Source organism: Garra rufa, chromosome 7 (assembly GCF_049309525.1).
Source record: "Garra rufa chromosome 7, GarRuf1.0, whole genome shotgun sequence".
NCBI classification, from domain to species: Eukaryota; Metazoa; Chordata; class Actinopteri; order Cypriniformes; family Cyprinidae; genus Garra; species Garra rufa.
This window is the reverse complement of record NC_133367.1, coordinates 46,286,491-46,305,667: the sequence shown is the minus strand read 5'-3', so window position 1 is coordinate 46,305,667 and position 19,177 is coordinate 46,286,491. Positions and strand designations below refer to the sequence as shown.

The following is a 19,177-nucleotide window of genomic DNA, read 5'->3' as shown; positions in this document are numbered from 1 at the left end:
TAAAATTCATCCCATCCAGGTAACAGCTGCAAAATTATATATACAAAAAAAGCTGTTTTTTTTACAGGAATATTGAAAAGTTATTTATAAATAAAATAATCAACTGTACAATGAAAATAAACATACAGAGGCCCATTGTGGTGGTTATAGGGCTTCAGACACAATCTGTTTGCTGTAAAGGATCATGCCAGTTCTATTGAATGAGACATTTTACCATTACAGGGGAGCAGAGGTGTTGACTCTGATGCCGGGTCTGCTGTGTTGTCTATTGGTGGAGTCTCTGTCTGTCTGCTGGTTGTTGCTGGAGTCTCTCCCACTCTGCTTGTTGCTTTCTCTGCAATAGCCACTGTTAAAACAAGAAACAAGAGAATAATAATAATAATATTAATAATTCAACAATAACTCAGCAGTAATTAAATAATAAAAATAAATAAATCATTCTTGTTAAGTTTATGGGTTGTATGGGTCCAAATTATTTTGGACACAAGAAAATAAATATTCACATTTTGCTAGGAGACATGATAAAATAAAACAATATGAGTTCTAAAATAAAAGTACTATTGAATGAGACATTTTCAAATAAAACAAAAATTACACATCATGCTGTTCACATGGTAAAGCAAAACTTTAATTCTGCTAAGCAAATTTATGTAGGGTTTGCAAAACCCATTATTGCGTTTTTTTTTTTTATTATTATTCCTCAAATAAATTAAGGATGCACTTATAAACAATGAAATAAGTAAAAATATAGCATGCACATTTGTGTTTATTACCATTCAGAAGACTTTCATATAACCTCTTTATTGTGACAAATGCATCCTGTGCATCTTCTGTTTCCATCTTCCATGGACAGAAGCACTCTGCAGAAAAACCGTTTGAGGTTCTCTTGGCAAGGAGAAGGACTGGATACCTCTCTAAAAGTTGCCATTTGTGGAGCTGTAATAAAATTGACACAATAAATGTAAATAAAATTGAAAAAGATTATAAGACTGAAATTCTGATAAATAACATATGTCAGTGTGTGTGTGTGTGTGTGCCTAGACAATAATAGATAAGCTATGCATTGTAAATTAGACTGAGCTAACTGTAAAAAAAAAAAAAAAACTAAAAATGCACACACACATGGTTGACAACTATTTGAATTCACTGACATCTGTCAGACATATATTAGAGCTGTCAAAGCAAATAACAATACACACATGTACATATGCTGTATGTACACGTTGATATATAAGTGTATATGTGTGTGTATATATACATAAACCCTTATATTTCTAAGTATACATACAGTTAATATTGTGTGTACAAACTAGGGTTGAGTTAAGTTGAAGCTAAAATCTGCAGGACAGTGGCCCTACAGGTTGGAGTTAGACACCCCTGTTTTTTTAGAAGTAACTTCTGATTTAGTGTCCTTTATCAGACCTGAGCACAGTGGACAAAATAAATATCATGCTTTAGTCAATATACACGATGAAGAAAGAATTGTTTAACTGTTTAAATCTAAAACTGCATATATAAAAGTAAAGAACAGAGAGTTTACTAACTATATCTGAAAGAAAAACCTACCAGTAGATTGGTTCCATCATACACTTTGTTCACACTGCTGTTTTTTTTTTTGACGCTCTTTCCATTCTTGGGAAAGCTGTTTCTTTTTTTCCTCAAGCTTTTGCTTATATGGCTGTTTGGCACTACAGTGTAGGCACATTTTGCTTGCAACTCCAATTTTTTTCCTGCATTTGTAACAGTCCTTCAGAGTAGGCATCTGAAAAAAAAAACATAAATGATAATTAGAGTACAGCATGCTGTGTTAAGAGGGGATAAGAAATATTTTTTCACCTCTACTATGTTGATGAAACTCACAGTCTTAGAAAATATTGTCACCACAGTGAGCTAATGTCCAACGCTTTTAACGATAACTGCAGCTGTATAATGCAACATGCAGGAGAGCTCTAAACAAATACCTGCTGACGTATGTGCACCCTGAAAGAATGTATAGACACATGTAATTGACTGGTGTCTGGTGTTGCAAAAAATCCTGTTACTAATTAGACTCCAGCTATAGTTTTGGAAAGATTTTTATGTACTACAATTTGATAAATCTGTCAAATTATCTGAAGCCAAGAAAATATATAAGCCAGGAAATAAGTTATTACAGACATTTTATTTAAATTAATAATGTGTATCATTACCACCCGGCTGAAAAAAAAAAACAGCATATGCTGGTTAGGTATGTTTTGGTGCTGGGATGCTGGTTTTAGCTGGTTTATGCAAAGACCGGCATTAACCAGCAAAGGACCAGCATAAACCAGCTAAAACCAGCATCCCAGCACCAAAACATACCTAACCAGCATATGCTGTTTATTTCAGCAGGGCATTACACACTAATGTATATATTTATTATGGTGATTGCATTTGCATTTTATTACACAATCTCATAATTGGATATTCCTGTTAAATATCATCTGAAATACGATACGAATCGTACAATATATTTGAAATGATTTCAAAACTAAAATGTTTTGTACTTTGAAACAAAATGTGTGGACTTTTTACATGGTCCCTTACTAAAACTTGTACAATTTCCAATTAATCTCACAGTAAAGGCTAACTTTACACTGCTGATGTGTTCTGCTCAAATTATTTTACAGTCAAACATGCTAAATTAATTTGGAAAGGACATATTTAACACGGGAATCATAACGTAATGCTCGTTCTAAATAGACGATTATTATGTGCCTAAAAGGCCTACTTTCCAACAATGATCGATCTCTTTCGAATATTTAAAATATTGTGGCGACGGACATTAATAACAGCAAAGTGTAATAACACTATTATGATGTTCACGCTGGCTAATTTTTCTATTTAGCCTAGTACAAATGGATATTTCACAATGTCCTTTATAATGTACAGTTATAGTAAGCTAAACACCAGCTAAACACCACAGACAAAGGTGAAACAAAACAAAACACCCTAACTACATATTTTGACGTCACATTTATATTATCAACATTCGCCGATAACATACCTTTAATTAGCCTCGATTATCCCGCAGAAAATCCACAGTGCAATGCGAGGCGAACGTGTGTGGCGTATTTCCAGCTGACGTTAGGGGCGCTATTTTCAGGAACGCTCCACAGGGTCGTATTTGGGGCAAGATGCAAACGACCTGTATGGTCGTATAGATTGGAGGACTTGTTGGATTGATTGCAGTACAGAGAGCGTCTTTGATTAAGATAGAGTTTTGTTATATCGCAAACTAAGATGAGGGACAGCTTTTAATATTTTTATGGGAGTTTGTAAATTAGATATTAATTTACTACAGCCGTTAAATAAACAAGAAGTTATTATTAGGTGACTTACATTACTGAGAATAACACTATACCCGATTTTGCTCAGTTTCATTTTCAAAATTTATTCTGGAATAAGTCACACCGCTGTGTTTAAATGAAGATGCACAGTTCTCCAATCAAACACAGCGGTGTTTCGTTTATAAGTGAACGTGCATTTTTAAACTAATCTAGTGAAATGATTCAATTTCGCATTCATAAAGAGAGTCACTTGAATGAACGTGTTCAAACGAATCAAATGAACAATACGATTCAGTAATTAATTTCATTGTCTTGCCGCCACCTGCTGGCAGATCCTTTCAGTTATTGAAATCTTAAATACTCGTGTATTCCAAATTTTATTAAAAAAAAAAAACACTAATCTCAACATGATTTTATAGATTTGATTGCACTCATGGCACCTCTGAGCCTCATTTTCATGGACAAAACTATACAAATAAAGACAGAAATCTTGCTGATGATTATTACTTGCGGAACTATTGGCACTACCTCACAGGGGTTTCAGTTCAATGAAGCAAATTGACTTGACTGGAGAAGCCATATCTCAGTGGATTCACTCCACCAACTCTTATTTGTCAGCATTGAAGGGCCTGAGTTGGACCTTTTCAATGGCCAAAAGGTAGTTGAAAGATGGCCCTGAGAGTATCGCTCTAGAACAGAGACAATATTTGTGATCTTCTGATCAAGACCAGGAACATAATACCGTGATATTATACCGGCACCGTTCAAAAGATGAAAAATACCGTGATATTAATTTTAGGTCATATCGCCCACCCCTAGTGTGACTGTAGTAATCAAGTTTTGTGTTTGCAGATGGATTACTATTTGTATAAACACAGATAAAAGTGCAACAAATAATAATTAAAATGAAAACGCAATGTTATATAGACATAAAGGGAGGGTAACACTTTATTTAACATTGTCATTAATACACGCTATATGTAGTTACTATAGCAATAACAGTAAATTATAAATAATTGGATGCAACTAATTATAAACCAAACAAAACACTAGTCTTACCCCTATAGTAACTGCATATGGTAATTTAATATTCAAATACTTATATGCATAATTGTAGTTTAACACCTTTGAATAAAGTGTAACCTTATTTTGCTTTATTAGTAATAAAATAATGTTTAATTGTTGTAATGGGTGCCATGATTTAGTTAGCTTGAATAGATATGATTGTATCATTATAAATAAATTAAAAACATTTGTGTAGTTGTCCAATACTTGCAAAAATACACATTACTAACTATTATTTCCCTATTATATTTAGATGAGCACTAAGCCAAAGAGCCACAAGGTCATGGGTGAAGGCGAGTGGATGGCCAGGTTCAGGACTTTTGCCAGCTCTGGGGTTTGTCCGTCTGGAGGCAACAGACCAGCACCACGGCAGCGGAAGTGGTACAACCTCTATCAGAAGGTAAAGTTACCTGTATCTCATTGTAGAATATGAATGTGTACATTATTTGTCAAACATTTTTACACATGACTGTGTTTAATGTTTTTGAAAGAAGTGGCTTATTAAGTCTGCATTTATTTGATCAAAAATACTGGAAAAAACAGCAAAATAGCTTGTACTGCATATTTGTATTTATTCATTGATGAATAAAAAGTTAAAAGAACAGCATTAATTTATCTAAAAAAAAACTTTTGAACAGTACTGTATATCGTTAAAGAAGATTTTCTATTTGATTTCTAATGCTGTTCTTTATTGAACTTTTTATTCTTCAATGAATCCTGAAAAAAGTATCACAGATTACATAAAAAAATCCATTAAGCAGCACAACTGTAACCAACAATAGCTAATTAGCTAATTAGAATGATTTCTAAAATGATAGTTAAATATTCAGCGTTGATGACAGAAATAATTTAAATTTAAAGTTTATGGAACTATAAATTTAAACTGTAATGACATTTTACAATATTACTGATGTTTTCTTTATTTTTATCAAATAAATGCAGGACTGATGAGCATAAGGCACTTCTTTCAAAAAACATTAAAAATAGTGATGTGTCCAAACTTTTGACTGATCCTGTATTTGTGTTTCCTTTTATTAAATTTTGTTTTGGTTTTTTATAGGAGAACTGCTTGGTGTTGACTACTTCCTGAGTCAGACTGGACAGCCCCTGGTAGTGGACCCTGACTCAGAAGAGACAGAGAACATGCTGGAGGATGTGGATGAAGGCGAGGATGAAGAAGACGAGGGCTTCAGGGTGGACCAAACACTTGACATTACTGTGTCGAGTCTTACCGATGACCCAAGCTTCTCTCTGTCCTCCACCCAGCATGTGCCTTCCTTTACTCAGCCTGATGCCTCCTTCACACCAGGTGCCTCAGCATCTCCTGACAAGTCTGTGGTATGTAAATATATTGTTGTATGCATGTATGTAATTGTGTTTCATGTAATATTGTTAAATTTCTAGGAAAATATATATTTATATGTTTGTTTATTTTGTTCCACTTCACTGTACTCATAATGTTGTTCATTTCTGTTTTTTTTTTCTTTATATTTTTTCTCTCAGGCTTTGGATAGTGCTGGTGTGCTGGACAAAGTGGACAGCCTTGCGGAGTGTCTTGTGGAGCTCAGTAATCAGCCATCTTTGGCTCTCACCAACCAGCAGGTCAGTTTCTCTACTTTTTCTTCTTGACCTGTCATATGTTAACACTACCACTTGTTTTGTTTTCTCATTTGCCATGTATTATATGCTCTCTCTGCTTAGGTGAACAATATAGTTGGCAGAACCTGCTGGATTACAATAAGAAGAGAGTGATGTTTGCTGCCAGACACCAGAGCAGGCTGGACACAGGTTCACTCCAGGGGTGGAGAGCGTGAAGAGGCATACATTCACCACCACTGCCCCACGTGCCCAGTGGCCAGATTGTTGTCGCCTGATAGAGACCATTTCAAGCTCTGTGCCATCCATAAGAGTCCAAAAAAGAAAGGGGATAAAGTTTTATTTATGTGTATTGTTTTGTGCTTTCTGTTCTTATGCACTTGCAATGAAGGCACAAGTGCCATGGACATTTGAAAGTTTTATTTAAAAGTATAGTTTTGTTTTCTGTTCTTTTGCACTTGCAAAGAATGCACAGTAGTAATTAATATTTTAAAGTTTTATTTATTTGTATTGTTCTGTGCTTTCTGTTCTTTTCACTTGCAATTAATGCACAAGAGCCATGGACATTAGATGGTTTTATTTATATGTATAGTTCTGTTTTCTGTTCTTTTGCACTTGCAAAGAATGCACAGGAGTCATGGACAATAGAAAGTATTATTAAGAGGTATTATTCGGTGTTCTGCACATGCAACATAACTATAAGAATAAAAATGTTAAAAAAAATGAATAATGAATAATTGGCTATGACTGATTGAAAAATAAAAGTTTGGTCATGATTAAATAACTCTTTTTGTATGTCTTTGTTACAGTATCATTAAACGGTTATAGGCCCTTTTAAAAATGTTGATAAATTTGGGGATTATTTCATAAATAAATTGACTATTTTTTGTACTATAAGTTTTAGAACATAACTACAGCAGCAATATATTTAAACTAAAAGTGCAAAAACTCAGAACTGTGAATAAAATATCAATAATCAGTAATATAAATCTAATAAAGTATTAATTTGTCATTTCAGAAATTATTTCATCCATTTGGACATCATTTATGTGATAATTACTGATAAATAAATCATTCAGTAAACACTTTAATGTATGGCAACAGTGTAATATGAACTTGGAAGTTTGTGATAATCCTTACTCCCATATAAATGTACAGGAAAATAGAGAAAACATTTTTTTTCAGATAATTTATTGTAAATATACACTCCAAAAACATTGCTTTGAAGGACAAAGAGATAAAATTTCCTTTCATTTCTTTTCTCCTCATTTTTTTCCTTTTTTCTCTCTTTTTTCTTTCTTTTTCTCTTTTTCCCCCTTCTTCCTCCTCCTTCCTTTTCTTCCCCCCCCTTAACAGACTATTGTTCCCCAGCTTTGGCGCAATCGGTTAGCGCGTTCGGCTGTTAACCGAAAGGTTGGTGGTTCGAGCCCACCCAGTGATGTGTGAAATGCCGGAGTTTTGCACGCGCGTCAGGTGTCCACTAACGCCTATGCCATTCTTAGGGTTGCGAGGCACAGCTTTCTCAGGGCGTTTATCTTGTGCACCTTCAATAAGCTGGCTTGTTTTAAAAGAATTCAGCGGCGGGTGTTTGGTGAACGTTTTCACCAGCTCGAGTTTGCTGTGGCATGTGGATGCCTTCTTTACTGATGATCTGTCCCTGGGGCTCATCTAGTTGACATAGTATCCGCTGACATTCGGCTGAAGGTGATGATCCACCATCTGCTCTTGGTACGGACTGGAACCGGGGGACTGTAGTGACCATCAGATCGGAATACAGAATGGATCTGGTGGCTACGGTGACCTCAGAATAAGAAGAAACAGACTAATATTAATGTAGATGCAAAAGTTCCATGTTGCCACAAAGTCAATACCCAATACCCCACCGGGATGACTTGAAATACAGTCAGCATCTGCAATTTTTTCCAGAGTCATCGTAAGCCTAAGTTGATTGCAACTCTATTGGTTTCAATGCGTCTACGTTGTATTAAGGATCGCAACGCTTTTGGGAAACACAGCCCAGAGCAGGGGGTCCCCAGGATCAGGATTGAAAATCACCAGTGTACTGTGATAGATTTGTATCTTGACCTGTTATTTTTATTAAGCCTGAGATCTCATGTAATAACCATTCCTGTCATTGTGTACTGTGACAGATCTGCCTCTTGACGTGTTACTTTTGCATATCTTGCCCCGCAATCTCTGAAGAAATCGTGGAAACATCTACGTGCCGAATTCAAAAGCCAGCTCCTTCGAGCCGGAATCGAACCAGCGACCTAAGGATAGCCAATGTATCATCTACAGTCCTCCGCTCTACCAGCTGAGCTATCGAAGGCAGGATGACAAAAGGTGGCTTAAGCACAAAACACCAGATAGGTTTGTGGTGTCTTGGGGTACAACGGTAGCTTGGCTGAATCCAGATCAGACGGTTGCATGTTCCAATCACATCAGTTGATCTCTTCTTGACATCCATAGTATAAAGTCTACAGCCCTTTACCGTGACTGATTTGCAAATTGAATCAAAGCAATTAAGCAAGGAACGCCGACTTGTATTCTCGAACTCGTGGCCGCGACAGAGTGCGCCTGACCCCGGATCGGGAGGTTGCGTGTTCCAATTATGTTGAGGTCAAGCGATCTGTTCTTGACTTTGTGAGTGTAAAGACTAGCGGATTTGCATAGTTTATCAAAGTGCTTTAGCATGAAACACTAAAAAAAATTTCCGCTATCTTGTAGTGCAACGGTAGACTGTCTGGCTGCAAATCACCTTGAGGTCAGACGATCTGTTTTTGATCTCCTGAGTATAAAGTCCAACATCAAGAGTGTTCCTTGAGCACCGTATATTTACTGATTTGCATTCTGTGTCAAGGGGGTTAAGCAAAATACATCTCCTCTGGGTTCAGGACCTCGTGGCGCAACGGTAGCGCGTCTGGCTCCTAATCACCTTGAGGTCAGACGATCTGTTTTTGATCTCCTGAGTATGAAGTCCAACATCAAGAACGTTCCTTGAGCACCGTATATTTACTGATTTGCATTCTGTGTCAAGGGGGTTAAGCAAAACACATCACCTCTGGGTTCAGGACCTCGTGGCGCAACGGTAGCGCGTCTGACTCCAGATCAGAAGGTTGCGTGTTCAAATCATGTCGGGGTCACGTGATTTCTTGTTGACTTCTAATGTGAAAAGAGGTCCTGTCGTTGTGTGCTGCAGTGGTTTCCAATCCCACCGCTCTGTATGTCTCCCTTATTAAACACACCTGATTCAGATCATTAGCTCGTTAGGAGAGAGCTCCATGAACTCATCTGGTTGTGTCAGAAAAAGGAGACAGACAAAATATGCAGGGCCGCGTTTTTCAGAGTCATCGTAACCCTAAGTTGATTGTAACTCTATTGGTTTCAATGCGTCTATGTTGTATTAAGGATTGGAATGCTTTTGGGAAACACAGCCCAGAGCAGGGGGTCACCAGGATCAGGATTGAAAACCACCGGTGTACTGTGATAGATTTGTATCTTGACCTGTTATTTTTATTAAGCCTGAGATCTCATGTAATAACCATTCCTGTCATTGTGTACTGTGACAGATCTGCTTCTTGATGTGTTACATTTTCATATCTTGCCCTGCAATCTCTGAAGAAATCGTGGAAACATCTACGTGCCGAATTCAAAAGCCAGCTCCTTCGAGCCGGAATCGAACCAGCGACCTAAGGATAGCCAATGTATCATCTACAGTCCTCCGCTCTACCAGCTTAGCTCAGCTGAAAAAAGAAAAAAAAAAATATGTGAAAACTTAAGCTCATTACGCCCTGTTCAAATAATGATTAGTGTCTTATTTGCTCATATTAATATCCTAGCTGGCATATTTTGTACTTTCACTCCCATATGGACCCCATTGAAAACAAGATGACCTATCTCAAGGGGCTGTCCTTAATGAAGTAGAAATTACAATGTTACAACTCAGTGTGGTCTTAACGAGGGTAACACGGCTCAGCTTTTATCAATGTCTGTGATTGCTGTCTGGTCTATTTATGAAGGCTTGTTAACAAATGTCCTACAAACACAGAAAATGGCCATTTTGTGCAGCTGCTAGGGGAACTCCTAAGCCACTAAAAGTCCTCTTCCCTGCTCTTAGCAGATCTCGCCTTAGAAGCCCTTTTAAGCGCTAGGAATCTTGAGGAATAGCTTCCAGGGTTTCCGCGGGGTCTTAAAAAGTCTTAAAAAGTCTAAAATTTAAAAATCAAAATTTTAGGCCTTAAAAAGTCTTAAATTCGCTGTTCTAGGTCTTAAATAATTTTACACAGGTCTTATTTTTCCGATGTCCATGTAACGCTACCTCTAATGCTCATTTAAATTCTCTTTCTGTTGTTTCCGTGGTGTTGTAGTTCTTTATTTCACTATACCAAATATAATTTGCTGAATTTAAACTACAAATGAGACCAGCATGCAATAGCCAATCAGCTTTCTGTTATTGGCGCGAGTCTCTCTCGGATTGTACCGCAGAAGTCAAATGGATTTAACTTTTTAGCTATGAGGAAGTGCAAGTTTAGCGAAACTGGGCTTGGAAAAACTGAATATAGGGCTTGGCTAAAGCCAGTTGCTAACAACTGTAGATTTTTTTCTCCCTCTGTGGAAGTTACTGCGTCTTCAGACAGAATCGCAGTATTTATATAACATTTATAATATATATATTTATAAATCAATAAATGTATTTAAAACATTAATCTCACTTTTAATTTTGCAGTGTAAATTATGTAATCTCACTGCTAACAGCCATTTAGAATTTATTGATAAATTCATAAAATAAATTTCAAAGGTACGCATACATTTCAAAAGTAAAAAAAAAAAAAATCGCTTCAGAATTTTTTTTTTTCAAATCAGATATTTTTAGTGGTACTTTTATGGGGATATTTTGTGTGGAATAGTATCTGCTGATATGGAAAGTTCACTGTATATCGTAGTAATACATTTAATTTATGACAGCCATGAAATTTTGTTTACTTTTTACATTAAACACATTAAATATCACATATGCATGTAATATAATATCTATTTCCATTACAGGTTTAGGTCTTAAATTTCATATAAGGTGGTATTAAAAAGGTCTTAAAAAGTCTTAAATTTCACTTGTTCATATCTGCAGAAACCCTGAGCTTCTATCTTAACTGGGATTTTCGTGTCACTTTTAGGGGAAATTCTAAGAAAACGTCATGACTCTGAGAATTTTCTTAGAATTTGGCAGCTAGGAGCCACTTTTTGCACAAAAATTCTTTAGGGATACGGGCCCAGATTACTAAGATATGGTGAAAAAAACATGACTATATGACAACACATAGTTGCAGTTGCCCGTGTTTCCTGGAACAAAAAACTAAAACCCTCATCCTAAAAGAATCATCCTTTTCACTTAAAACAAGTGTGATTTATTTATTAATAAATAAATAAATGGTGTTACCACAACATCTTCAACTTGTAACGTGTAACTTTGTGTTTTCAAATGAGATAGATGTACATGCAGCAGAGGAACGGTACGATTGAGGCCTTGTGTCTCTTGACTGCTTCGTAGACAGACTGGGGGAAGCTCTAAAGTATTTTTCTAAAGTAAATTTCATTTAATTCTCATATACTGTGCTTGTTCTAGTTTTCCTGCGAACACTCGTGGCATGTTTGACCAAAGTCTGAGAATAGTCTTCGTCTAAAAACTCGCCAGAAACAATGGCAAAGGTGTACAGCTAGTGGGGGGACAATCCGAGTCAACATAACAATCAGTTTACAAGAGAGGATTTCAGTATTAGGTATTTGCTGATACATATTTCTTGCATAAAAGACAATTTCTTTATCCTTTTCAAGGGGATGTAGTATAATGTTATGTTTCTTAATTGCAATCACGTTACAACAAGGTGACATAGTACCCCTGGCAAATCTTACAAAGGCTACTTAAACAGAAAAAAAGGTAGATGCTATTGCACATGGCCGATGGTTAGTACCCGTAGGTTTACTCCTTCAAGCGGTAATGTTGAAAGAAATGAGATCAACAAATAAAACATGAACATTGTCGTCAGCTATCTGAACAAGAGGTCATGATATAGTGGCATAAGAAAATAAAATTATTTATAACGTTACATAAAAATATACCCAAACAATCACGAATGAACTTTCTGTTTTCATACGGTAATTTTCTTGGTGATTTGGGCTCTTGAGTTATATAGGGTGTTTTGTGTGCACAAATTTCTTTGTTTTGTGTCTCAAGTGTTAAACTTTACTGATCCTGCAGCCTTGAGCACAATGGCAAGATATGTTTCAGTTGTAATAGTAGTAAAAAACACTGAGCCTTTACTTTTTGTGTTGACGGTTCATCGTATTATTATTATTATGGAAATAACATCCTAAAAGTAATACCCATTTAGTCAACCACTCTCAGGTAGAGAGTGATTTTCTGAATTTCAATTTATTTATAATCACTGAATGTTGACGGCTCACATAGAGAAGGACTCGTCTAAAGTCATATACAATCCAACAAACAAGATGTGAACAGATTTGTCCTGATTTCTGTATTCTGTATGCATTATGAGGCCTTTCTTACATGATGTGTAACTGGTTTTATTGAATTTAGGTTGGTGCTTACGGTTTGTATAATAGCAAGGGGGATAAAGTTGACTCTATTACTCTACTCTAAATTGACCATAAACAGTTGAAACAAGCTCGGCTGATACAATTAGAAAAAGCTATATGTTGTAAAATATGTTGAAGGATTAACATATCTCACCCGGTTCCCCGACGTTGGAACCTAAGAGTAAAATTTTAAATATGTTAAGAAGTAGGAATAATCTGGCTTGGTAGCATTTAAAACAATGAGTACGTTTACATGGAAAACAATATTCCGATTTTAATGCGATTAAGACAATACTCTGATTAAGAAGCAACCATGTACCCTGCTGAAAAAAACAATAGAAACCATTACAGAAATCTTAATGGATTCCATTACAAAACCATTACAAACCATCAGCCATTAACCATTAAAACCATTACCAAATAGTTTCCATTACGTAGTGTGTTTTGGGTATATTCCATTAGAATGTATTGGTTTGTACTGGTTTCCATTACGTAGTGTGTTTTGGGCATATTCCTATAGGATTTACTGGTTTCCATTACAAATACCATTACAACCATCAAGTTTTAACCAATAAAACCATTACCAAATAGTTCCATTACGTAGTGTGTTTTGGGCATATTCCATTAGAATTTATTGGTTTGTATTGGTTTCCATTACGTAGTGTGTTTTGGGCATATTCCATTAGAATGTATTGGTTTGTACTGGTTTCCATTACGTAGTGTGTTTTGGGCATATTCCATTAGAATGTATTGGTTTGTACTGGTTTCCATTACGTAGTGTGTTTTGGGCATATTCCTATAGGATTTACTGGTTTGTATTGGTTTCCATTACAAATTTGTATTGGTCTTGATTTGCACATAATGGTATCCATTGCAGATTTCTATTGGTTTTGATGGTTCCATTAAAAAACAATACAAACCATCACAAAAATGTTAATGGTTTCCATTACAAATACCATTATAAACCATCAAGAACCATTACCAAATAGTTTCCATTACGTAGTGTGTTTTGGGCATATTCCATTAGAATTTATTGGTTTGTACTGGTTTCCATTACGTAGTGTGTTTTGGGCATATTCCATTAGAATTTATTGGTTTGTACTGGTTTCCATTACGTAGTGTGTTTTGGGCATATTCCATTAGAATGTATTGGTTTGTACTGGTTTCCATTACGTAGTGTGTTTTGGGCATATTCCTATAGGATTTACTGGTTTGTATTGGTTTCCATTACAAATTTGTATTGGTCTTGATTTGCACATAATGGTATCCATTGCAGATTTCTATTGGTTTTGATGGTTCCATTAAAAAACAATACAAACCATCACAAAAATGTTAATGGTTTCCATTACAAATACCATTACAAACCATCAAGTTTTAACCAATAAAACCATTACCAAATGGTTTCCATTACGTAGTGTGTTTTGGGCATATTCCAATAGGATTTAATGGTTTGTATTGGTTTCCATTACAAATTTGTATTGGTCTTGATTTGCACATAATGGTTTCCATTGCAGTTTTGTATTGGTTCTGATCGTTCCATTAAAAAACATTAGAAACCATCACAGAAATTACAACCAATAAAACCATTACCAAATGGTTTCCATGTGTTTTAGGCATATGCCATTAACATTTTGCGGTTTGTATTGGTTTTGATTTAAACATTTTTAATGATTTCCATTAGAGATTTGTATTGGTTTTAACTTGCACATTTTAATGGTTTCCATTACAGTTTTGTGTTGGTTCTGATGGTTCAGTTAAAAAAACAATAGAAACCATAACCAAAATTGTAATGGTTTCCACTACAAATACCATTACAAACTGCACACCATTGCAGTCAGCTGCACAGGCAGCCATTAAAACCTGCTGGTCATATTAATTAAAACATTACATTTATGAATTGTTTTTATCCTTATTGTGAAAGAAACAACATCAAGAACATATATTTTAAAATGTTGCCAAAACAACACTAGAAACTGTAACCTAAAATCATAACCAGGTAATATTGCAAAGATTTGCTTTACCTTTTTGCCTTTTTACCTTAGGTTGTGTTTTTCCAAAGTAAATTCATCGACCATGCACATGAAATCAAAATAATAATAACTTGATTCTTAACTCAGAGAGAAATAAACATCAAGCACAAAAAGTTAACATTTTATTTTATTTAAAAATAATGAAATATGAATGTGTTTTCAGGCTTTCACCCGGACTCGCTGATTAATCCTGTAAAAAGAAATAAGCAAGCTTCATTAAAATGTTAAAATTAGCTACATATAGAGATTGTAAACTTAACAGCCCATCTCTACAGCTACATTTACACTGCAGGTCTTGATGCTCAATTCTGATTTGTTGATTTTATCTGTAGTGCTTAACTGTCCATTTAAATTGTACAGTGTTTGGCTATGAAAATACTCACCACTGACAGTCTTTGCATGGTTTATGTCACTGATCTTCTCAGCCCGGTATTTGTGAACCCTGAAGAGATGCTTTCTTATGTCCTCTGAGATGTGAACTCCTTCCTCAAGGCTTTGAGACATATACTCTGTTTGGCATACCGAATACACAAACAAACACAGAAACTGAATCTCAAGTATTGATGGCCAGTGTCTATCACATCATTTGTAAATACAAAGTTTGTATGAATAACATAGCATGCTAAAGTACACATGAGTAAAGTGGAGGCAGAGTTTAAAAAAGGAAATTCTCAGACAAATGTGCATTGCTGTTGCATTATGATATAAAATATTTAAGTCCATGTTTGATAATTTGTAGACCTCATCCTTAAATGGATAGTTCACACCCAATAATGAAAATTCTGTCATCACTGTCAGGTCGGTCCAAAGCTGTAAGACCTTCGTTCATCTTCAGAACACAAGTTATAAAATTATCTTGATAGGTTTGTGTCACACATGTTTGGATGTCAAAATCTTCCTAAAATAACTGTAATATAACAAATGCATGGTGATATAAGCAAATATTTTGTGTATGTAATATGTACATTAAAATGCATTTAATGCATTTAATGAACTTTCTCAGCTCACCTGTTTCTTGCATTTCTGTTAGCGGCTTCCTTCAGAAATGATGAAATCTTGGAGCTTTCTGTTGTAGAGAAGTGATTTTATCACTCCTGAAACCATAGAACATTCAGTTAATTCGGTTCATTAAGTGATCACCGATTAACATTAATATTACAGTGCATATTTAGGTTAAATAAGTTAGACAACTTCCAATAAACCACTGACAAACTGCCAGCAAACACTTTACAAAGCTATCAAAACCTCTCATCTACACATAAAGATGTGATTAAAAGTAAAAAATTTCGCAAATAAGAGCTCAATATAGAGTTAGCCTGACTCTTCTGAAAACGGTGGAGATGCTAATGGATATTTTCAAAGACTGTAAACTATTTATATGTATCAAATATTCAACAGACCCGAGTCAAATACAAGTAAGAAAGGTGTCAGGAACAGTTTTATTTATAGTACGTATTATTTTTGTAATTTTAAGGACCAAACTCACCTCAAAACGCCGAAAACAGCAGCGAAAGACGGACTATAGACCAATTATCAGCCTACGTCACACATGCGTCACGCTGGTTCAACTGCGCATGTCGGTTGCAAAAGATGACCGGAACCGCTATAATGCCGCGTTCCAGGCAACCAGTTACTCATGGTTTTCCGATCTTCTACCAGTGAAAGTGCACCCGAACAACAGTCAAACCTGTGACTTCCCACTCGTGAACTCGTACTAGATCGATGTGCTCCCGGTTCCGAGGTTCTGACGTGACATAGCCCGCGAAACCACTATGTCAGCACCTATGGGTGCGGTGTTTATGCAAGAGGTACACAGTGAAAAAATAGACTTTAGGACAATATAGCATTGCAAACAAATTAATAATAATGTAATAATAATAAATGCGCTCAGGCAGTTTGGGGTGACTTGCCTGGAATGCTACAAAGTTGTGAGTCGTGATTTGAAGTCGTGATTTACGAGTTAAAAAACCTGCCTGGAACGCAGCATAAAACCCGAAAGAAAAATCAGAAAAGACAACCGTGAAAATGTTGTATTGTGCAGTGGGTACACGGCTAGTCTCGTAAGCTTGGCTAGTAACCTTAATAAGTTATAGCGAACTATCCTACTGTCAATCACTAACGTTAGAATACACTTTTTGTACGGGAGAGGTATCCATTCGTCACTTCTGTCTTTTCCTACTCAACCCAGTGTGAAATAAACAAAAGCAATGCAAAACTTAAATATTTGAGGTAAATATTGTCTCTTTAGTTGCTAAGAGGGATTAAATTGCAGGCATCAAAATTCAGAGAATTTATGGCAAGTAATGTCACATCGTGTTTGTAAAGATAATTTGTTAGACATTGATCGTTTTTGTATGTCTGCATTGTGTTGTGAAGCCTGTTGAGGCATGCTTTATACATGTAATTTGCACTTGACTTGATTTGGGTACACGATTACCTCTATGGCAAACGGATCTGTCAGACCAATCCCACTCACTAACGTTAATTTCGTTGAATAACCATTCTTATCGTTGGGTGACAAGCTGTTGTAATATGCGGTAAACATTTTTAAAATAACATTAATCAAAATAATCTATAATAATTTAGAATCTAACTGTTTTGTACCATGTCCGTGTAATTTCCTATTCGTAAACGCTATGTCTCCCGGGTTTTCTGCAACCAAGATGCGCGCGCATCCCGGATGTTTACAAACAGATAATTGGTCTATAGCGGCTTTCGGTTGGGATGTTGACACGCTGTTTCCATGGAAACTCCCTCCACTGCTGCGTTTGAATCAGAGCCGTTTCTCAATGGCTCTGGTTTGAATGCAACTCAGCGCGCATATAAACACGTCACAGTCACACAGCGTTTACATAAATAAACATCTAGAATTAGAATACTTTAAACAATTTACAATGTAATTAATGCATTGTTAAATCGCTGATTTAGTGAGACAAAGTGGCACTTTTATAAGTTAAGATTTTATTTCATTATTTCATTTCATTATTCATTTATTTCATTAAGTCATTATAAAATGAAAAATCTATATATCTATATGTTCTATCTATATTATATCTAATTGAATCTATATTATAAAATCTGAATCTTTACACATTTATGGTACATTTCACACAAATACCCTAACAAACACAACAACAACAAAACAGAACAAATAAATCTATGAATAAATAAATAAATACAAATATATTAAATAAATAAATACCCTCATACAATTTTGTATAATGGGAACTGTATTGGTTTGTCCGTGTGGGTAAATTGTTGTCTTCTATTGGTGGCTTGTTAAAACCATTAAATCATAATGGAATATGCCCAAAACACAATATAAACCATTAAATGTACTGTTTTTTATTGGTTGACACTTGGTGGTTTAATGTTTTTAATGGTAGCAGAAACCATTACAACTTCTGTGATGGTTTCTATTGGTAGATTTTCTCCCTTAATGGTATCCACTAGACCGACATGTTACCAATAGAAGGAAACAATTCACCAGTAGAGATCCATAAGGACCATTACAGGTTCCAATAAAACCAATACAATTGTCATTATAACCAGTAAAACCATTACAACTTCTGTGATGGTTTCTATTGGTATTTTTTTTCCCCTTAATGGTACCCAATAGACCGACATGTTACCAATAGAAGGAAACAAATCACCAGTAGAGACCCATAAGGACCATTACAGGTTCCAATGAAACCAATACAATTGTCATTATAACCAGTTAAACCATTACAAATTCTGTGATGGTTTCTATTGGTAGTTTTTTCCCCCTTAATGGTACCCAATAGACCGACATGTTACCAATAGAAGGAAACAAATCACCAGTAGAGACCCATAAGGACCATTACAGGTTCCAATAAAACCAATACAATTGTCATTATAACCAGTAAAACCATTACAACTTCTGTGATGGTTTCTATTGGTATTTTTTTCCCCCTTAATGGTATCCAATAGACCGACATGTTACCAATAGAAGGAAACAAATCACCAGTAGAGACCCATAAGGACCATTACAGGTTCCAATAAAACCAATACAATTTCCATTAAAACCATTAAAACCAATACAAATTCTGTATTGGTTTCTATTGTTTTTTTCAGCAATCTGTGTGAGAAGCTTTTCTCAGCTATGAACTTTAATAAATGCAAGTTCAGGTCCAGGCTTAGTGATGCTCATCTTGAAGCTGTACTAAGGGTTTCAACTGTGAACTCCATCAGGGCAAATGTGGCGCAGTTGTGTGAGCAAAAGCGCTGCCAGGTGTCTGGCAAGAAATAGCATAGTTTGCAAATGTATTGCATTTGCTCAGTGTAAGGTTGTTTGTTCAGAATAGTTTTGATAAGTAACTTAAGTTAAAAATAAAGTATGTAACTGTTAATTAAAAAGTAAAAATTATATAACATAATACACAGGCACTGTTGTTTATATTTTTGTTAAGTATTACAGAAATATGTTAGTAATGTAATGTAAAAGAAAGTTAACAACTCAGCAATTAAAGTACATTTCCAGAAATGTTGTGCTTGAATGGTAAAATGGCCCTCCTATGAAATATCAATCACAGCAATGGCCCCCAGCCAATTTGAGTTTGAGACCCC

General features: G+C 35.5%; 2 non-coding genes across 2 annotated transcripts; one reads left to right on the top strand and one right to left on the bottom strand.

Moving 5' to 3' along the window:
- Positions 1 to 8,211: 8,211 nt before the first annotated feature.
- trnay-gua (transfer RNA tyrosine (anticodon GUA)) lies at positions 8,212 to 8,298 on the bottom strand. The gene is given in 2 exon segments: positions 8,212 to 8,247; positions 8,262 to 8,298. It is a non-coding gene; the product is annotated as a tRNA-Tyr (tRNA).
- A 742-nt stretch (positions 8,299 to 9,040) lies between these two features.
- Positions 9,041 to 9,112, top strand: trnaw-cca (transfer RNA tryptophan (anticodon CCA)). The gene has a single exon. It is a non-coding gene; the product is annotated as a tRNA-Trp (tRNA).
- Positions 9,113 to 19,177: the final 10,065 nt, after the last annotated feature.